This window comes from Urocampus carinirostris, chromosome 2 (genome assembly GCF_059441175.1).
Source record: "Urocampus carinirostris isolate Australia breed hairy pipefish chromosome 2, RoL_Ucar_1.0, whole genome shotgun sequence".
Taxonomy (NCBI): Eukaryota; Metazoa; Chordata; class Actinopteri; order Syngnathiformes; family Syngnathidae; genus Urocampus; species Urocampus carinirostris.
This window is the reverse complement of record NC_142350.1, coordinates 45,221,937-45,245,715: the sequence shown is the minus strand read 5'-3', so window position 1 is coordinate 45,245,715 and position 23,779 is coordinate 45,221,937. Positions and strand designations below refer to the sequence as shown.

The following is a 23,779-nucleotide window of genomic DNA, read 5'->3' as shown; positions in this document are numbered from 1 at the left end:
ATAATGAAATTGTGAATATGTTTGATTTTCGAGAAGGTTTGTTCAAACCTCACTTTGTGTTTGCTGTTAAAAACGTAATATTGGAATATAATATTGTGAATGTGCTTAATTGCTGTTGAGATTGTCATGATTGTTTTCTGTTTTTAGTGTCAATAAATTTGTTCAAACCAAAAAAAACTGAGTATTTCGGAGATGGAATATGAGCTTGCTCTGTCCACTCCACGCATCGGCCCGGTATTGCAGTACCACCGGGAACGGTGCATTCGCAATGATCGCGGCAAGGCTTTAGGGCTAGGACCTTAGCTTGGCCTTTTGGCTGAGAATAAGTGTCCCGGCTCCTAGGCTTTGTAGCGTATTATGAACTGACCGATAACGGATAATGGATAATGAATAACGAAGATAGATCAATAACCCATAAAAACCCCCCCCTCCGGGAACGGTGCATTCGCAATGATCGCAGCATGGCTTTAGGACTAGGACCTTAGCTTGGCCTTTTGGCTGAGAGTAAGTGTCCCGGCTCCTAGGCTTTGTAGCGTATTATGAACTGACCGATAACGGATAATGGATAATGAATAACGAAGATAGATCAATAACCCTTAAAAACCCCCCCGCAATAGCACTGATAGATTCTTGGCCCTTTGGCCTTGAATCAATTCCTTGACTGGGAGCAAGTATCTCGGCCTGTTGACTTTGAAATATATCATGAATTGACCAATAATAGATAGTGGACGATTGATAAAGAATATGTATCAGTAAACTTATACAAAATCCTCCCGTCAACGGAATCGTTCTTTCAAAAAACATCCATTATTTGATGTGAGCGCATGAGGCTAATATACCGGTGCGGCTTGCGTATAATGCGGTGGGTGCGGCTTATAATCAGGTGCGCCTTATAGTCCAGAATTTACGGTAATTTCACTCATGATTCCTGGTGACGAAAAACATATAAATGAGAAAGTTCTAGACGCATGGATCCGTCGAATTTCAGTACGGCTGGTGACAAAAAATGTATAACTGTTACGTAAGAAAAAAATATCTGGACCTAGCAATTTGTCTCATTTTGGTAACGTTTCCTGGTGACGAAAAATGTTACAGACTCTTCCCTATTACGAACGAGATAGGTTCCGGACAATCGTTTGTAAGTTGAATTTGTTTGTAAGTCTCTTCAGTGCTATATTTTGTATGGAATGTATGTTTAAGATTTATATAAGTAACCTGTATTGTTTTTTCCTAAAGAAATAAACATTTCATAAAATAATATGCTCTATAAAGATAAATAAAGTTAAGTTTAACTTTCGGAAGATGAGCTTCAAGAGTTAGAAGACTTCCGACTCCGTGGTAGAAAGTGGCTGAAAAAAGGGGTCCAACCATATTCTCAACCGCATTAAGCTTTCTTATTCCACTTTCATTTCAAAAGAAACAGCTCGCCTCTTCTTTACACTTTGCACCAACCATATTGATTTTAGAAGTAGAAGCCGGATTTTTTCTTCAGGGTGGCTACTAGGAGACTTCTCACAGCGCAACGGGGCGGAAAGAAGCACTACAGTAATGTCCTCTAAGGTGCACACAATACAAGATCTAACTTATAGCAAAGTCCGGATATTTTTTGACATTCCGAAAAAAAATGTTTGTACCTACCATTTTTCGTAAGTCGTATGGTTGTAAGTAGGGGAGCGTCCGTATCTGAACGTTACATAACAGAGAAAGTTCTGGACGCGTTAATTTGTCAAATGTTAGCACAGCTGAAAAACATAATATAAACATTCTGTATCTGAAAAGCTGTGGATGTGAATTAGTCTAATTTGGATCATGTTTCCTGGTGAAGACATTGTCTTATAAACCTTACATAAACGTTCCATATCGGGAAAAATTGTGGACGGGAATTTGTCTAATTTTGGTAGCCTTTCCTGGTGATGAAATTGTTATTTATTCATTTATTCATGCATGCGAAACTTTCTTCGTTACGCATGAATTTGTTTAATTTTGTTCATATTTCCTGTTACATACACTTTGCGTAACGAAAAGAGTTTTGCATGCATCAATTTGTTTATTTTTGTAACATTTTAAAGTTAAGCAAACTTGAAATTGAAATAGTTCTACATGACTTTAAGATGTGAATAAAGACGTGTCTTTGATATTTATTTTTCAACTTTAAGTGTTTTTTGTTTCTCTCGCGTAGATTTTTTGTAGTGCTAGCGCTTAGTCTTACGGTGACATAATCTCTGCGACTGCGACGTCATCTGGCGCATAAAGACTTGTCTTTGAGTTTTGTTCCCCAGACTTTAGATTTTTTTTCCTAGTTTGAGTATTTTATACGCATATACTTTTGCATTTATATGTTTGAAGTGCCAGCGCTTAGTCTCACGATAACATAATTACTTCCGTTTTTTCTTGTTTACGCACCTTACTGACGCATAAAGACGTGTCTTTGATGCTAGTTTAGATATCGTTTGTAATCCGTCGTGTTTGGAGGGGGGGATTACGTCTGGCCCGAGTGTTTTATTCTCGGTAGTAAGCTGTCAGACGTTTGACACTAAGTAGAGCCAAATCGAAAAAAAAAGAAAAACGGCGAAGTGAAAACACTCCACCTGGGAACTCTTGGGGCGCAAAAAGATAATGATGAAACTCAAAGAGCGCCGCCAGTGAATCAAACTCTTGTTTTTTTCTTCTTTTTTTTCCCGTGATGGCTTCTCTGTCAAAAGGGATTTCATAAAAGTCGATGAATTGAAGGTTACGGTGGTGAATTTGAATGTAAAGTAAGACGCGAGAACGATTTCAGATTTCAGATAGCTCATTGAAATAAAAGTAGTCTGTTAGGTAATTATGAGCAGAGCTTTTTCTTAAAATAATTCATTCAACACTTAAAACAAACCTAGATAGATAGATAGATAGATAGATAGATAGATAGATAGATAGATAGATAGATAGATAGATAGATAGATAGATAGATAGATAGATAGATAGATAGATAGATAGATAGATAGATAGATAGATAGATAGATAGATAGATAGATAGATAGATAGATAGATAGATAGATAGATAGATAGATAGATAGATAGATAGATAGATAGATAGATAGATAGAAAGATAGATAGATAGATAGATAGATAGATAGATAGATAGATAGATAGATAGATAGATAGATAGATAGATAGATAGATAGATAGATAGATAGATAGATAGATAGATAGATAGATAGATAGATAGATAGATAGATAGATAGATAGATAGATAGATAGATAGATAGATAGATAGATAGATAGATAGATAGATAGATAGATAGATAGATAGATAGATAGATAGATAGATAGATAGATAGATAGATAGATACTTTATTCATATTCAATATTTTTTTAACTGGAAACAACAAACTAATCTTGAATTTTTAAAAATAGTATAATACTCTGAATAAACTGAATTGTGGAGGCAAAGAAATTCAGTTGAATCATTTTTTAATTGGAGTCAAATTGTGGATCAGGGTATTTTGAAATAAAAGTTAATTTACTTAACTTAAATTCAAAATAAAACTGTATAATATCAGAAATAAACTGATTAACGTGAAAAATGTAATAATATATGGACTTGAATTGAAGCCAAAACATTTAGAAAATCAATTCATTCAAATTTAGCTGTATTTTGAAAAATAATATATAATGTTCAAAATAATTGGTTTGAAAATATTTTGTATATATATATAATAAATTTCCCAAACAAAACAAATGCGAAAACATTTTAATATATGAAGTTAATTTGGGGCCAAATACTTTTAAAATTTAATTTATTCTAATTTATCTAAATTTTAAAGATAAAATAATTAAAACAAATGGCATAAAACATTCTTGAAGGTTGAATGTAATTCAAATCTATAAAGTTAAAGAGGCGCAAAAAATGTTTAAATGAAAAATAAAAGGAGAAAATAATGTACATGAATGCACTTGAATCTTAAATAATAAAAAAAAAACTAAAATAAAAATTAAATAAAATGTGTAAAAGGTGTTTTTAAGGTTGAATTTCATTTTTTATCAATGGATTTAAAAAAAAAAACAGACATGAAAATTTACTTGAAGTTAAAACAAATATTCCAAATAAAGCAAATGGTATATTTTTTTATATAATTTAAACTAATAAAAAAACCCTGAAAACTAAATTAAATAAATTGAATATAATTTTAAAGCCAATCAACCTGACATGCCTGTTTTTGGAATGTGGGAGGAAACTGGAGTGCCCGGAGGAAACCCACGCAAGCATGCGGAGAACATGCAAACTCCAGACAGTAAGGTTCGATCTCATGACCTCAGAACTGTGCCGCATAATACAGTATTGCATTATATTGGCCATTTTATGAGCATTCAAATGAAATCTGATATCCTGATGGTTTTTTGGTATCGGTTTCGATTACTACTCGATAGTTGAGTATCCGTCTGGAAAGATATACGCAACATCGAACGGACTTGTTCTTGACAAGGACAGGCCATTCGCAGCGAATAGCGTTCAAAAACGAGGAAAACATCACAAGTCGGAGTACAGGAATGCAACACGGATCTCACAAACACAGCCTCCTTGAAATTTCCACGTTCACGAATGCACCGCGACTCAACGCTAGAGTGTCATTTGGCCTGTGGGCTGAGAGAGTCCCTGAAGCAACACGTGACCCTCGAGTCCCCGTGTTCGAAACCGAGGTGATTATGTGTTGCCCACGGCAACCAGACAAGCTCCGCTCCTGATGAAAACTTGGATGATGAGGATGGAGGCATACGAAAAGGGCAAAAAAAAAAAAAAATAGGCTGCAGAAAAATATAGATGAATAAATGCTTTTTGTACATTTAAATTTTAAATTCACTTAATTTATAGTGTATTTTATCAAATGTTTTCAGATTATTCACAAAAACAAGTCAAGATAATTTGGTTATAACCAGAATATCTTTAAAAATTTAGATTACATTTAAAATACTTAATGTTTGTTTATTGATTAATTTAACAATTGATTCATGCACAATTAATCCATATACATAAAAATTATAGAATTGTTTTCAGGATAGTTTGGCTCCAAAATTAGACTATTTTTTAAAAATATTTTACTAAGCTACCAGGCTTTAAAATGATTTTTTCAAATTGTTAGAATTTTTAAAGTACCATATTTTCCGCACTATAGGGCGCACCGGGTTATAGGGCGCACCCCCGAAAAATAGTTTTTGGTCCTATATCTTCCATAGATAAGGCGCACCGGATTATAAGGCGCTACAATGGGAACGTCGACAAAACAGTCAGATGATTCAGTCCAACTGATTACCCCCTTAACATTCCCAAAGCTTGCAAAGAAGCAAATATGTGTCGTAGACACGTGCGGATGCGGTGTCCGTACGATGTCACTCAAATGCGTCATTTCAAATATCATTCGGAAGGTTAAAGTCTTAGGATTCAAGAAATGCCAACCATTCCTTAGTTTCTATTTTCTTTTTCGCTCGCAACTTTACTGTGCATATGACAATAAACACTTGGAATTGAGTTTAATTCACTCAACTCATCACAGCAACATCAAGATCGTTCTAAAACAAGATACCGGGAAACTATAAAGCCGCATAGCTCACCTAAGTTCTCACGTTCAATAATGATACGCAATCATGGTCTTCTTACAACCGTGAGTGTAGTAAATCCAGGAGAGTAAAATATTTACAAACACAGACTAATGAAACATGTTTCTTTATGGCGTAGTTTAGCAAGCTTGCTATTCAGTCATCTTTTTCGGCCAATTGCAGGGTTTGTTTTGGCCCTCTAGCCAATCCGAGGCTCCGAATAACTTCAGCCAATAGCGATCGATTTAACGGATCATTGACACATCTTTTTCGGCCAATTGCTGGGTTTGTTTTGGCCCTCTAGCCAATCCGAGGCTCCGAATAACTTCAGCCAATAGCGATTGATTTAACGGATGATTGACACATCTTTTTCGGCCAATTGCAGGGTTTGTTTTGGCCCTCTAGCCTATCCGAGGCTCCGAATAACTTTAGCCAATAGCGATCGATTCAAATGACGATTGACACATTGGTTAGCCAATGAAACGCCGGTAAATAAATCCCAGCATACACCGCGGACTACTCCACGTTCGGGGGAAAATCGAGTCGGCGGCTGTTGCGTAAGTTGCGAGACCTTGCGATTTAATATTGAGCCATATATAAGGCGCACTGTATTATAAGGCGCATGGTCAGCTTTTGAAAAAAATTAAGACTTTTAGGTGCGCCTTATAGTGCGGAAAATACGGTATTTAAAAAACGTATTCCACTGACGGATGATTTGGCTCATTTTTAAGAATATTTTTTTGAATTGTACTAGAAGAACAAAGTATAAACGTATTAAAATAAGAAAATATAAGGCATAATTGTCATATATATATATGTTAAAGTAAAAATAAACAATCCCATTACATTGACAGATAATTTTGTTTATTATTAAGAAGTATATTTACTAGAGTTACAATAATATAAACAATATATAAAAAAGGTAAGATGTAATAGGTAGAAGAATAATAGGACATAATTTTTATTTACTTGTATAATTATTATTTCATATCATTATTCAACTCATGAACTTAAAAAAGATAAGCGATTCAGAAAAAAAATGAACTCATTATTATTTCACCTTATCATATAAAAAATCTTGTTCCATGATGGAAAGTATTGGTCATTTTAAGTATTATTTCTGTACTAAATTAATCATTATTTATGCAGAACATAAAAACCTTTATCAAAAATAATTATATCCCCATGGAACTTCTTTTTTTTGTTAATGTGATTGCAAGGATAAATGAATTTGGCCCCCAAGAGGACAATGTACATGATTGTTAAAAAAAAGAGAGAAAAATGGCTCCGAGCTCTCGTGGTGAGCACTTGGCTATTAAAAGTGCTATAAACACAACAACAAAAATAAGTCAGTAAAAAAAAAAAAGAAAAAAAAGAAATGAAAAAAAAAAAAAGTTTCTCCTTAGGGCTTGTAAAAAGTTTCACTTACAGCGCTGTCAAATTAAAGCGCCGAGCTCTGCGGAAAAAAAAAATCAATAAATAATCATGGTTCATTGCCATCTGTGGCATAGTTTGTTTATGAAATCAAAAAATAGTATATACAATGAAAAAAAGTTACATTTTGCAAATTTTGAGAATTACAGAAAAAAAACAAGTTACTGTATCTTCAAACTCGGAAAATAGAATTAAAATGAGCAACACCATTAATTAACCTTCTGTTTGATAAGAAAATATATTACTGTATATGTATTTTCTGATAGAAAAAAAGTTTCTAAAACCTAGAAAATATACATTTAAAAAATGAGTTAAACTATCAACCTTCTGCTCGATAAGAAAATAAATGAAACCGACAAGTTACAGTAAATTAAAACAAGAAAAAAAACAATTTAAATGAGTAAAATTGTGAATATTTTTCTCCATAAGAAAAAAATACCTAATTTATGTATACATTTTCTAATTATAAACGAAAAAAAAGAAATATCTTTAACTAGAAAATTTGAAATTAGAATGAGCAAGATTAACTTTCAACTAGATTACAAAGTGTTTCCTAATTTAAGAATTAATTTTCTGATTTTATAAAGAAGGAACATGGTTACCATATCTAAAACCTAGAATATATACAATAAAAATGGTCAAAACTATCAACCTTCTGATTAATGATAAAATAAAATATATACATTTTTAGATTTTCTTTAAAAAAAAGAAAAGCAAAAAGATAGAATTGGCAAAATTCTATAAAATAAAAAACAGGCAGTTCCAGTATCAAAAACTAGAAAAAATGCAGACAAAATGGGAGAAAGTAAATTGAATACATTTCCTGATTTTATGTATAAAAAAATTGCAGTTAAAAAAATAAAATAAAAAATTCAATAAAAAATAGTGAAACTAATGAACTTTAGCCTGATATGAAAATATATTAAATACATTTTCAGGGTTTAGGAAAGAAAAAATAAGTTAGAGTATACATAAACTAGAAAATCGAAATTAAAATAAGTAAAACTATTAATATATTTCTCTATAAGAAAAATGCGTCTGTTTTAGGTAAACATTTTCTGATTTTATTAAAAAACAAGATCAAATATATTAAAACTATGAATAATACAATTACAAGTAGCAAAATAAACATTCTGCTAGAGGAAAAAAAACTCCCTTTTTAAGAATAGATTATCTGATTAATTGAAAGAAAGGTTACGGAATCTGAAAACTAGAAAAAAATACAATTACAACGAGAAACACTATCCTCTACTGGAGCTATCTTGCTGCTACGGGTACCCATAATAAAAAATGAGTGGTAAATGAAATGAAATGAAATGATCTGCATTTCTATAGCGCTTTTCAAGTCAATGACTTCCCAAAGCGCTTTACAAAACTAAAGAGATCATTGTCGACTTTAGGAAAAACCAGCCCAACCATGCCCCACTTTGCATCAACAACAAGGCTGTGGAGGTTGTCAGCAGTATCAAGTTCCTAGGGGTGCACATTACAAACAAACTCACCTGGTCCGTAAACACTGCATCACTGGTTAAGAGGGCACAGCAGCGCCTGTACTTCCTGCGGAGGATGAGGAGAGCCCACCTGCCCCCACCCTCCCTCATTACATTCTACAGGGGCACCATAGAGAGTATCCTGACCAGCTGTATCTCTGTGTGGTGTGGAGGCTGCAGCGCTACCGACTGGGGTAGTGTGAGGAGGGTAACGAGGACAGCAGAGAAAATAATCGGGACTACACTTCCCTCCATTCAGGACATTGGCCAGAAGCACTGCCTATCCCATGCTAAAAACATTACCGGGGACCCCTCTCACCCCCATCATGGACTGTTCACTCTGCTAGCCTCTGGGAAGAGGTACTGCAGTGTGCGGTGCAGGACCACCAGGCTCCGCAATAGTCTAGTCCCCCTGGCCATTAGACTGTTAAATGGTCAATCTAACATATAGTTAACTTAAATCTAAACGGCTGCTAATCTGACTTTTGCACTACTGGCAGTTTTTTTTATAGCTTGCCACTCCTTGCACATTGCTCTCTGCACTATTGTAATTACAGCGTTATTGTTACAGTGTTAATGTTACTGTGTACCTGACTTGTTAACCTGACTGCCCATTTTGCGCATCTGGTTAGCTACTCTTCTTGCATTATCGGCACTATGGTAAAATACTATACGTAGCCAAAATACAATACAACATTATTTATATCTGTACATTCAAGGAAACTGTGGGGGTCAGATGCATCGACATTTCGTTCTGTATACACGTGTACTAGAATGACAATAAAGTAGATCTGAATCTGAATCTGAATCTGAACATTGTGCTTCACATTTCCCAATAGCGGCCATGATCTGTGCAGCCATGTAAGGCGCTAACCTGCTTATTGGGGGTATTGGGGGTTCAGTGTCTTACCCAAGGACACTTCGACATGTAACACGGACAAGCCGGGATTCGAACTGGGATCCCTTAATCCTAAAACGATCGCTCTACCTCCTGAGCTACTGCCGCCCTAAAACAAAGGAGTGGTAAAACAAAAGAGAAGAAAAATTGTCCTTTATGCTCACTTTGAGTCATTGCCGTTTGTGCTCTATACAGCGAAAACTAGAGGTCAAATAAAACATACTGTCCCTTTAACTTTCATATTAAGCAGGGACCTTAAAATATCAACCGAAGGGCCACAATTGGCCCCAGGGCCGCATGTTTGAGGACATTCCCTACAGTTACTGAATGGCAAAAATGATCTCGGTCAACACAAGAAACAGCCATAAATTGAATGCAAAAATTAAAAAAGGAGCGATTTCAAATCCTGGAGCGATTCTTTGCTGGGGGAGCCCTGCAGAGTCCCAATTGGCCATAGAGTATCGAGCTAACGGGAGGAAGTATCGGCGCACACGCCGTTTGTTCCCTCCCAGCTGGCGCCGCGAACCGCAGCAACAAGAAAAACATCAATACAACTCGCCTCAGAGAATCGAAAGCGATGTGACGCCGGCCTCCTGCCTCTTCTCCATGTTTGCCTCCCTTACGTCAGGCTGTCATCATTTCTTTTTTTAATCGACCCTGCTTCTCGAAACAAAAACACACAAACTCAGTCTAGACACAGTAGGACTGCCAACATGTTCTAATAGGTCTCCACAATGGTCGAAATGCTGAAAATGGTCCAGAAAAGGTCACAAAAACGGGTACAAACACACCTTGTTTTATCCAGAACATCAGACACTTAAGCTTAATTTACAAATGCGGGAGGTAACATCACACATTTACACTCTCGACCCGATTTGCATTTTATTGACAGCAGAGTAACATGATCAAAATATGACTTATGGTCCACACCATAGATATACTATCAAATGAATAAATATGTGATAACTCTATGCCTCACACACCCTGCTGTGACACCACAATTTGGCCCAAAAGAATGAGGCCCATAGTAAAGCTGGTATCTAGTGAATAGTTATGTATGATACTATATATGTTAAGCACCCTTCATGTCTTGTGAGACCCAAGTCTTGTGACACAGGTCAAGTTAATTCACATTTATTTGTAGAGGCCTTAATCACAAATGTCTCAAAGGACTGCACAGGCTACAATTAAACCATCCCCTGATCTGAAACCGACATGCAGGCAAGGAAAAACTCTAAACATGAGGAAAATAAGAAACCTTGAGAAGTGGCCTCATAAGTGGTAATCCCCATTCCAGGATGACCAGGCTGCAATAGATGTCTCATCTCATCTCATTAGCTACACCGCTTATCCTCAGTAGGGTCGCGGGGGTGCTGGAGCCCATCCCAGCAATCATCGGGCAGTGGGCAGGAGACACCCTGAACTGGTTGCCAGCCAATCGCAGGGCACACGGGGACAGAATACTCACTTGTTCATTCACACCTAGGGACAATTTGGACCGGCCAATTCACCTGAAATGCATGTTTTTGGAATGTGGGAGGAAACCGGAGTGCCCGGAGAAAACCCACGCAAGCACGGGGAGAACATACAAACTCCGCACAGGAAGTCTGGAGCTGGATTTGAACCCACGCAGGAGGTTCCCAAGACATGCGCTAACCACTGCACCGCCGTGCTGCCCTGCAATAGATGTAACATTCGGTAACAAAACACAAAACATAATGAACATGTATTTGTAAATAAACATGAAAAAGCCCATGATAGCAACGACGCAACTTCCCATCTCAGCCGGCTGAAAAGGCCAAAAAGAATGAAGCCCATAGGTATACTGATAAATGAGTACCGTAAATTCCGGACTATAAGCCGCTACTTTTTCCCCAAACTTTCAACCCTGCGGCTTATTCAGTGATGCGGCCAATTTATGTAATTTTTCTAACGGCCGCCAGCGGGGCTCGAGTACAAAAGGTAAGATTTAGACTGCAACTTCTTAGCTTGTGCACAAATTAAATTAGCGTAGACATATCCTCATCATACAAATTGCAAAAAGAAAGGCACATGACGCAACGTTCAAGTTAAACGCAATCGAGCAGTCCGATATAGAAGGAAACAGCTACCTCACGTAAATTTTACTTTGAGAGCGTGGTGCTGGCGTGTTATTGAATAAGGGAGCGTGGGACGACTTCTACATGACAAAGCCTCTTTCCTATACTGAAGGAAGACGACTTTGATGACGTCAGTTATAAGGAGGGAGATGAGGACGATTTACTGTGCTTGCTAAAGTGCAGTATGTTTTTTTAACATAGCTGTCTACTGTGTTGCGAGCGTGTTGCTAGTAGCGTTTTGCTACCCTTCACAGGCACGGTTTGGGATGAAAGTTATAATATTATTATTAAAGCTTTGAAAACTCTCTCTGTGTACCGTCTTTCTTTGTAAATATGTGTAACCATGTATAATATTTATTTGCAACTGTATATTTTTGTAATATATTTATTTTAGAAACTTATTCTGATATGTTTTGTACGAGCAAATGAGAAAGAAGGGGCGGGGCAAATGCGGGCTGACGAGAAGTGGAGTAAAGGTGAGACGTTTTTGTGGACGCGGCCGACAATAGTGGATATATATTTTTCCCACCCTTACCTTTGGAAATATACACTTTTATCCTTGGATTACTTTCAACGAGCACCTGGACTCTGCGGGTCTGCATTAAATTTTAAGTACCGGTATCATTTTCTGTTCAATTTCCCGGCTGTGTTTTTTGGACTGTATCGGGTATGGGTTGATTTCGTGTTCGTAGTGCGGTTTTTCAATGTGGGCGCGTGCGGCTAATATACAGGTGCGGCTTGTGTGTGTACAAAATCGGTTGTCCTCCCGGAATGTGGTGGGTGCGGCTAATAATCAGGTGCGCTCTATAGTCTGAAATTGAAGGTGTATATATATATATATATATATATATGGTAACTATATGTGCCATGCACCCTAAACGTCTTGTGACATCCTTATTCTGTTCAAAGAAGAGGCCAAAAAGAATGAAATCCCTTGAAATATTATTACATAAATCAATATATGCTATCTATATCTGCACTCACCCATCACGTCCTGTGACACCCAAGTCTTGAGACACCAGGAGAAGGCTATAAGGAATGGGCCCATAACAAGACCTTATGTGTCTTGTGACACTAACAACAGACTAAAAAATATTGAAATCTCAGGTAATGATAGTAAACATCTCGCGTTAACAAGAGCAAGCCAAAAATAACGAGGTCAATAGAAAGATCTTACATATCGTATTTCACCACGAGGAGGTAATAAAAGCCCATAGTATGACTTTATGTCTCTTGTGACACCAGGAAGTGGCCACAAAGAATGAATCCTAAAGTAAAAATTGTAAAATGAGTTCGTATACCAGTATAATTATATCAATCATGTACCCTACATGTCTTATCAATTTCTTACATGGACCATGAGGTGGCCAATATTTGTAAATGAGTTAATATAAGATAACTATCTCGACCACGCCACAACAGTTAAAGGCCCAAAAAGAATCAAGCCAATAGTGAAGAAGATAAGAAATAAGTGATTATATGAAAACTATAGGTAACACGCCACGCCACTAGTTACTTGTGACATCAGGGACCTCTTGAAACCAGGAGCAGGCCAAAACATAATAAAGCCTACAGTAAGACAATCCACGTCTTGTGACACCAAGACAAGACCAAAATGAATAAAGCCCATGCAACTATCAGTAAATGAGCAAATATATGATGACAAAACGCTTCATTCTGAGTGATACCACGAAGCAGCAAGAAAGAACAAAGCCCTCTTCAAACAGTAACTTGATAAATACTATATAAAATCAGTTTGATTGCTTAAACCTAAGCAAAACCAAAGTAACTCAAACCTGAATTTAAAAACTCTCCCAAGGAGGTCTCAACTACTCGAGTACACACACAAACTGAATCTGAAAATCCCGAGAGATCGTCGGCGCATGAAAAGCCTTCGGTCTAAGAAAAAAAAAAAGGATCGCGTATTCATCCCCCGTCCCTCGGTGGGGCTGCTCCGTATTGACGGAGCAGAATAGCAAAAAACAGAAGAAAGAAAAAAGAAACGACGTAACACAGTTCCCACGATGGCCGGGTGACGGCCCACAATGCATCAGCAATTTCTCGCCGTTGTTTTCCCGCTCCATTGTGTCGGAGGTCACCCGCGAGATACCCTTACCGTTTCAGGGAGGAGTTGCTGATTTTTCCTTGCCGGCTTCGTCTCCACCAATTATTGCCCCAGGAAACGGTACACGAATCCCTGAACCGCTAGGGTCGTAGGAGCACTACTTCTCGCGGTGTGTCTTGGGCAAGAACAGCCTGGTGGTGCCCATCCCTCTCCAGGCTGGTTTTTGGAGTAGGGGTTTGGTTGTTTTCTTCCCCACATTGAACAGATAGTACTGGTTCCCATGAATATCAGTAGCAGGAGAACCTTCCTAATCTGACTCAGATACAACACCTTCATCATCTGGTTGCTGTTTATTTTCAGTGTAAAGCGCCATCCTGTTCTTCAGAGGTTTGCTGGACCTCAGCACTGATCGGCAGCGCCGTGTGGCAATAGTAAAATGATTTTTTCTGAAAAAATGCAGACATTTTCCTGAAGAAATATCCAACTATTCTTAGGTGGATTATTAATAATAAGTAACAGTATAAGATTGAAAAACTGTTATCAAAGATTTATTGGTTGGTTGGTTGGTTGGTTGGATCCCTTAACCATTAGGGTCGAAGAGGCACCATATCCTGTGGTGTGTCTTGGGCAAGAACAGCGTAGTGGCACCCATCCCTCTCGGTCTGGTTTTTGGAGTAGGTGTTTGCTTCCCCAAATGAAACAAATACTGGTGTCCATGAGTATCAGTAGTAGGAGAAGCCTCCTGGATCTGACTCAGATACAGCACCTTCATCGTGCGGTCGCCGTTGTTTTTCAGTGTAAGGCGCCATCTCGTTCTTCAGAGGTTAGCTAGACCTCAGCATTGATGGGCAGCAACGTGTGACAATACTAAAATGATTATTTCTGAAAAAAATGCAGGCATTATCCTGAAGAAATATCGAACTATTCTTAGGTTGATTTTAAAAGGAATATATTTTTTTAGGGGTTAGTAGTCTTGGTATCAGAACTGATGACGATTCAAGAATGAAGTAACAGTATAAGATTGAAAAACTGTTATCAAAGATTTATTCTTTGCTTGGTTGGTTGGATCCCTTAACCACGTAGGGGCACCATTTCCTGTGGTAGGTCTTGGGCAAGTACAGCCTGGTGGCACCCATCCCTCTCAAGGCCCTTATCAAACAATACTGGTATTTAAATTAGCATTGAGTTCGGGGTCACTGAAGGTATGTTCCGGGTGAGGTTGGGCCGAATGGGGCTTTCCACCCAAAAAAAGAGCCAATAAAAACATTCAGCTGTTCTTAAAGGGACAGTGTGAGGAAAATACAGTCATGGCCCGGGATATGGCGGCCCCACCTTGTCACGTTTTCACTTTACAGTGGGGGAAACAATGTTTTTTTTTTCCAAACCCTCTTTATGGCATTTACCTCACCATATGGTGTCAACAAGATCGCAGAATATAAAGTACATGTACAGTAAACACCATGATAGGGCGACCCCACCTTAAGATGGTTTACTTTGTTTTTTTCAGTCCCTCATTATGGCATTTTCCCTAAAATACATGAACTACAAATTATTTTGTGTTCCCGAAATGTACAAAAGTTACGTCTCAAATATGCATGTCTATCAATGGCCGACATCATGTAAAAATCTGCTCTGCTATTGGTTTGCATCATCATGAAGATTCCGATATTCTATTTGCTAAACCACATCCCAGAATACCTTTCTCTCTCGTGTGCTCTGTTATAACATCACAACGGCGCTATTATACTGTAATTTCTGTATATCATGTAAGCAAGCAGCGATGCCAAAGAGAGAAGCAAAAACATGATAACCCTGGAGTCCAATCTTGCGATCATCAAGAAATACGAAAAAAAATACTCGTATTGTTAGCCTCGCTACGTCACATGGCTGTAACCAATCAACGATTGGGAGTATTGTTAAAAATAAAGAAAGGAAGGAAATCAGTTTAAAATCAGTTTTAATTTTAATTTGTTGACTCTTTACCCCTGTGCATCCACCCACTAACTCCATTATACCAGGTAAAACTGTGTGACACAGAAGATAGATAAAATATCATTGTGAATTTCCCTGCGGGATGAATAAAATCTATTCATCTATCTATCTATCTATCTATTTGTCCTTTAGACAAATATTTATTTATGAAGTTTTATAATTGTATGCACGTATATTACAACTATCTAGTCATATTACATTACTATTTTGTTATTTTAATGACTGTATCTGTTGTAACTGGGGTATGGGATCATTAGCTATGCATTAGTATAGGTCTGTATCTCCTGCACTATTTCACTTTGCAATTCCCGCCTTAGAACAAATTAATGTCGTATCCTGGTGATCTACTGTACGACAATAGTCGAAAAATAACATTTTAAGCGTGAACTATTTCACAAAAACATAAAACTACTGGAGGAAGACAGTTTTATTACAACCAATGTTTTTGGGTGGTGCATGAAGAAAATTCAACGTTCACTGTTAAATATTCATATTTGTATTTTATGAAACACAAAACCCAGTCTTGAAGGCGTAATCCGTAACCGCTGAGCTAGAGTGGGAATATTTGTATTCTCTAAAATAAAAAATCCTTGATAACGATTTAGCACCCAAAAAATGCACCCAAAAAAAGAAGGAAACAACATGTCGCTAATCGGTTAGCAGCAAATTGGAAAAAGAGCAAAAAAATAATTAATAGATAAATCATATATATATATATATATATATATATATATATATATATATATATATATATATAGGATAAACAATCGTGGTATTTTATTAGAGGCCTTAAAAAAACATCTATTATTTTTTAAAATGCTTTCACCTTTTTTTTTAAATATAAAATTAAGTTAAATATGATGTGTATATTTAAAGAATATGTTTTATTATAACAAATTAAATGGGTCCTTTTTTAAATGAAAAAACATTAAAAAAAAATTATCGAAAACTATCAATTGTTTTGAGAAATTAAATTGCTCGTTTTAAAAACAATTTTATATAACAATATATATATATATATATATATATATATATATATATATATATAAGTACTATGTATATTTTATGGGAAAATGCAAAATTGATTATTTTGACAAAATATTTTATCTCATTTTTACATCAACATAATACATTCAAATATATATATATATATTTTAGGGCAAAAAAATAAAAATGTGTAAATCAGAAAATATTATCAATTATTTACTCATTATTTCATTGCAAAATATATTTTTAAAATTGAAAAAACAATTACTAAATATTTAGTATTAATTAATAATAATATTTATTTTTTCATTTACCTAGCAAAATATTAAAAACAATGTTTGTAAAAAATAACTAATAAATAAGTTAGTTTGACAAATGATGACTAATCTTTCAATAATTGAGATACATCTAAATATTGACAAATTAGCTATTTCCTTTTTCAGAAACAATATACATTAAAATATCCTGTGTTTGCAAGCAAAATACTGTACGTTATTATTTTTTTTTATTAAACTGACAAATGATTTAATATGAATTATATCCCAGAAAAGATATATATTTCTGACCTCCCCTCAAGTACAAGAGGGGTAAAAAAAATAAAATAAAAAATTAACGGTTTTATTATGCATGAGCTCTCATTTTTCTCCGGTTGTGGCCGGCGAGATCCCTTCGATATTATCTTTTGTTAAAAAAAATATCCATCTCATACATATGCAAATTCATAAAGGAACTGATCATTGCCACTAACAGGAAATGACTTCTATATATGGAAATTGGCTGGCCTAATCCCATTTCACACTTCGTACACGGAAAATCGACACCAAAGGAAACATATTACGTCTTAGAAAATAAAAAAGACTATCAGTTCTGTGCGCGTAACACGAGTACAATTCCGATTGATGAAAACAATAAAACAAAAACAAAAAACAGAAGCAACTTCTTATCGCCCAATAAGCCCCGCCCCAACGCCAAAATTCTGCCCACATGTTTAGACTAATGAGATAAAACATCCGATAATTTTACCAAGTCACAATCACCAGTCTTCACATAACATAAGTAAAATACAGATTCTTTTCAGAGGATAAAGAGACATGTGGTGGGTACAAATATTTGTATCAATTTGAATGAATATTAACACTTTTACGAATATTTATAACACTGTGAAAGCTTTCAAGGTAATGGTATGAAATAATGGAGAAATAAACCACGTCATTATTTCCTGTTTCATAATATAGGTAATGTCCACTTTTCAGGGGATAAAGAAAACATCCCAGATATTTTTATCAATTTTACGAAATACAGTGGAACCTCGGTTTTCGAACGCCTCTCTGTTCGAACAAATCGGTTCCCGACCAAAAATTTCGAGAAATTCTTGCTTCGCTTTTCGTTCAAAAAATCAGAGTTCGAACGCCGGTACGCTAGGGGCGATGCTGAGCGGCGTACGAGTGTAGATTGCCCCCACCCCTCGTGAAGAACTGTTGTCACGGCAACGCGCACTCCTTCTCTGCTTTCGTTTTTCAAGAGCGGTGAAGGGAGTTTTTTAACTCCTAATTATGCCTCGGAAGAAGGTTGGTGCAAGTAGCAAAGTTGCTACAGGTGAAAAAAGAGGAGTAGTGCGTACAACTATTGCATTTAAGAAAGAAATAATAGCAAAATATGAAGAAGGTGTGCGAGTTTCCCTTCTTTCAGGAATACAGCATGGCATCTGCAGACAACCGCCAAGGTAAGAAATCCTACTCATAATTCTTTTCTTTATCCTTTAACCGCTCACCACTTGTTGCGGAGACCCGGGTGCTAAATGACTTGTAAACGACCAGATTTTTTATTTTTACACGTTTATGTTAGCGTAATCTTTCGTACGGAAGATTACGCTAACGCGAACGTATGATTAGCCTGGGTTAGCTTCATGTTTACTTTCGTGGTAAACATTTAGGGTGTTGGAACGGATTAAAACAATTTTACATTACTTTTAATGGGAAAAAACGACTTCGGTGATCGTACAAATCGGTTTTCGTACAAAGAAATGGAACGGATTATGGTCGAGAACCGAGGTTCCACTGTAGAAATAATATGACATGTGTTATAACACAAGCTTTCACAATGATAATTTTTAACATCGGAGACATTAAACCAATTCATCATCTTCTAATAAAAGTAATATATCTTCTTTTCAAATACAACATGCCAGTCATTATAGAGATTTTTTTGGAGTCTGAATGTAAAATATCAGAGAATTTTGGGGGAACTATGATCACCAGTAATAACGTGAGATGTTTTTTTTTGTTCGGAAAAACATGACAGTGAGAATCTTTGAGCTGAGAAATAAACTTGAGTCACAATATAAAAAGTAGTAATAAATGTAATATAAGTGTTGTAACACTGTAACGCCTTCGTTTTTGATGCTCAATCGTGACAATTGAATTGAAATATTGGAGATAGAATAAGTATTTTTGCGCATAACTCGAGTGCATTTGGGATTCATAAAAACGACACCTCAGAAACATCGCACCCACTTACAAACTCTGCCTGGATTTAGAAAAACGAATCTAAAGTTATATCTAAATCATCTGATAAAATAACCCAAATTATAACATAATATAAAGATTCTTCTCAGAAGATCAAGAAAACTTGCCAAAAGTATAATTATTTTTTGGGCCAACCGTGGGGTATATATATGCCTCCTACCTTAAAAAAACCTCGACCCGGTTTTGTAATATGTATGAATGTATTATAATTAAAATAGCAGGAAGCTGTACCATGTCAATATAAGTATTCCTTTCAGAGGATAAAGAATTATTGCCGTTGATAATCCACATTTTTTTGGGCCCGCCGTGGGATAAATGTGCCTCTGAAACTCCGCTTCTACCTTTAAAAAAACCCAACCAGGTTATGTAATAATTACATAAATGTATTATATTTAAAACGGCAGGAAGCTGTACAAAGTCAGTCCAAGTATTCCTTTCAGAGGATAAAGAAAATGCCATTGATAATCCATATTTTTTGTGCCAACCGTGGGATGAATTAAATGCAAGACCTCGATAAACCCCAACTCTACCTGAAAAAAAAACCCTGACCAGATTTTTGTAGATATAATATGAAATTACCAGGAAAATTTACCAAATCATAATATGCAGACTTCTATTTTAATACAAATATTCTTTTCAAAGGATAAAGAAAACATGCCAGTGAGTATAGTATTTTTTGGTGAAACTGATCAATTTGGGTAATTGTAAATAATTTATAATAAATCAATACTTAATACAGATAAAATATGTAAAAACCTTCAATTTGACGATTATTCATAGTAATCCAATTAACATATCGGAGAAGTTTACTAGGTCACAATCTCAAAATTCTCGTGACTGAGTGTCATTTTTCTGTTTTGTTTTATTGCAAAAATGTTTGTCCTAAAATATTCACACTATTATAACAATAAAGGGTGTTCTTTGCAGAGGATCAAGAAAACATGCCAGTGAGTATAGATTCATGGGGTGCTAAAAGAACTATTTGAGTGAATATAAACATTATTACAAGCGCTATGACACCACAGCTTCTATTTGATCGTAGCAATCGAATTAGCATAGCTAGCGGCGATGCTTTTGTTGTTTTTTAAAGCACAAAATGTAATTGTCTTTTATTCTGTTGTCATTATGAGGAAGTTTTCCGTAAGGACTTTGTGTTTTTTTTGTTGGCTGTTTTTTGCTAGCTTAGGGCTTCTTTTGCTAATCACGAGCGACCATTAGCATGGCTATCCAATTAAAGTGTGCAATAGCCCCGAACCACCGAGCAAATTACGATTTTAACATCGTTACTCTCTTGTATTTATAATTAGCAGTTAGCGATATGCTAATTAGGATGCTACATAGCATGTTGGTGCTGTTTTTTCATATGGGATGAAATAGAGTCTATATGTAGATGAATAAAAAAATGTATATATTTATATGCATCTATTAATCAAAATAAAACAAACTAATAATATGAAAATCAAATTAGAAAATACCAAAAAGATTTAGATGACTTTAAAAAATATTTAAGGGGGGAAAAACAAAAATTGGGAAACTTACAATTTTAAAATTCACTCTATTTAAGATTTAAAAAGACCACTCATTTACGTAAGATATCGAAAAACAATACATTTAATGAATAGTTAGTTCATTCAAATTTTAAGAACATGTAATATTGAAAAACAAATTATTATTTTGAAATGTGGAAGTAACTGGAGAAAAGTAAAAAAAATAACAAAACCTGTTAATGATTGAAAAAAAATATCACAAAAATGACCATTAAAAATGTATCATTGGCAAAAGAAATCTGACTCAGCACTTTTGGCTTTGTTGACTCAGCCTTTTTTCCAAGAAAGACACTCTGCCAGGCCAGAATGACATTGAATACCAACACCATCTTTTTTGGCAGTTAGGTAGGTTACCCCAAATATAGAAAATGCCCAAAACGGCTGACTCAGCAGTTTGTTCAGAAAAACATTCCCCTCTTCCAGGCCAGAACATTCAATTTCAACACAATGTCTTGCGGGCAGTTAGAAGGGTTGACCAATATGTGAGAAAATGCCAAAGTCAATTAAGGGTTTTTGGTTTTAATGACTCAGCATTTTTTCCAAAAAGACATTCCATTCTCCTGGTCAGGATAACAGGTAGGAGGTTACCCCAGATGTGAAAACTGACCAAAAAAAGCTATGTGTTTTTGGTTTTGCCTTTTCAGAGAGATTTTTTTACTCACTATGACTAGAAAAAGTTTGGCCAGGATCTCAATCTTTTACAACCAATCAGGTAAGTCGCTCTCGATGTGAAAATACCAAAAAGGGAAATGGCACCCGAAAATGCTTTCGTGTCGAAAACGCAGGTAAAGCTCTTATGGCGCACAGCCATTCTAGTTTCAAGTCTTTGAACTCAATGCAATTCTTATTGGCTTACTTAACAAAATTTCTTATCAGTACTCAACCTTGATGGAAAACTTGAGGTCTATGGCAGTCAATGGAACCAACTGTCGGGTCCTAAAACGTAGTCAACTTGTATCATCTCCATGACGACGCGGAAACCGCCGCCCCCTACTCGCTTTGCATCTCATTTGCATATCATTTGCATGGTTTTTTTAACCGCGAGAGCCGGGAAGGAATCGGCGTGACAAGTGCTTGCCCTCCATTTTGTAAGCAATTTACTTTTCAATTTCCATCGAGTGTCAAGACGCGTTCACGTGTTGAGATAAAAACGACCGTCTTAACGCAAATAACACACAATCGTTACCAGGGCAAAAGAATGAATATATAGCAACACTAGTGGTAAAAAGAGTTATGACATTGATTATGAAAAACCAATGCAAATAAGTTCAAGCATTTATGAAGAAGGGGCAGGACAATTTGCTACCTTTATTTTTAAGACCCTCAATTTCTTGTCCAATTTGTTAATTTTATATCTGAATTTGATCCTTATTCAAATATAATAATAATAATAACGTTGCAGAAACCGACATGACTACATAAATGTATTTTACATCAGGCCTGACTAATGGATTACCTTTCGATTACAGCAGACCGATACGACGACCGAAGAACGATAAATCAACAGTCATAAAACTGAAATGTCACAAATGCACCGTTTTGCATTCGGAAATTGTTTTATGAGTTCTTTAACCAGAATGACAAGCGGCAACGGAAAATCCTGACATTATGACAAAATCTGAAAGCACCGTTTTAGCATGCCGAGCTATAGCAGTTAGCAAATGTTTGTGGTTTCAATCAAAAACAGCCTGTGAGATAGATTTTTGGGGGGTTTCGAAAAGTCATAAAACACTGACAACTCAAATTACCCGCATTGTGAAAGCCCCGTTTTGCATGTCTAGCTTTAGCAATTAGCGTACTCTGTGATTTGGATTAAACACAACTGGCGAAATTGATGTAATTTTGCTTGGTAAGTCATTAAAACAAAGACACCTGAAAATCCTGACATTGTAAAAGAATGTGAAAGCACCGTTTTGCATGCCTAGCTTAAGTAATTAGCAACATATGTGATTTCAACCCAAATCAACTGGCTTTTTTTTTCGGGTTAAAAAGTCATAAGCAGGGTTGGGTGGGGTTACTTTCACTGGATTACTTTCAATTACTTTTGGATTACTCCAATACCAAATATGCTAATAAAAGACAAAAGAAACTAAATATGAATAAAATGATGACTCACAACACGTGGTAAGCTTTCTCTCCTGGCTTTGATCTCTTTGATCTCTGGCAAAACTAACATAAAATGCGACAGAAACAAAATGAAAATAAATCCAAACAGCTTGCCAACATCATTTTTGCCGTTCCATGTATTCCGTTACTCCCCGAGCCTGCACAAAATTTAGTCATTTTATTCATATTTAGTTTATTTTGTCTTTTATCAGCATATTTGGTATTGGAGTAATCCAAAAGTAATTGAAAGTAATCAAGTTAAAGTAACCCTACCCAACCCTGAAAATGGTTATTTTTGCTTAAACGGTCTTAAAACAAAGAAAACTGAAATCACCCAAATGTGAAAATTCACAAATACATCATTTTGTGTGCGTATCTTTAACAATTAGCAGGAAGGGTTTGTAAACTTCTTTGAAATGATTAATGAGACTTAATTCTTCATTTACAATCATTAAGCGCCCAAAAACAATTTAACAACAATGGATATTTTTGAAGAAAATTGAAATTGCCAACATTGTGGAAGGACATGAATGCACCATTTTGCATGCTTGGGTTATGCTTGGGAAATGTGGAGCACATTGTAAAGCGCTTTGAGAAGTCATTGACTTGAAAAGCGCTATATAAAATGCAGATCATTTCATTTTAGTAGACTTATACTTTATTAACAAAGACAAAACATTTAACAATACCCCCCAGTTATTATTTCGTAGCAAAAATTAAAAATTCTGATATCTCCAAAGACACAAACAACCACACCACCCTAAAATGTTATTTATACTGCCTTATTCCAAAGAATTTCCCCAAGCAAGTCTGGGACTCAATTCGATTAGCAAATTAGCGGCGCGGAAAAATTGTCAGTACACACTAAAGCGTCCTTGTACATTTTTTTTCTATTCGTCCTTTTTTTCCTTCTGGCTCTGTGGTCAAAAAAACATAAGAAGGATTTTCGATTAAACAAACTCGTTGGCGCTAGATTAGCATGGTTCGTTTGCTTCCTCCACTCCGGAGCGCAAAGTTGCTAACGCTAACAACTGGAAGTTGTTCCTTGCCATGGTAGCAATA

General features: G+C 35.9%; 1 protein-coding gene and 1 pseudogene across 2 annotated transcripts in view; one reads left to right on the top strand and one right to left on the bottom strand.

Annotated features, from left to right (window-relative positions):
- cadm4 (cell adhesion molecule 4) overlaps nucleotides 1–23,779 on the bottom strand; it is a 284,937-nt gene that overhangs the window by 122,984 nt on the left and 138,174 nt on the right. The window lies entirely within an intron of this gene.
- LOC148372039 (U2 spliceosomal RNA) lies at nucleotides 130–268 on the top strand (annotated as a pseudogene).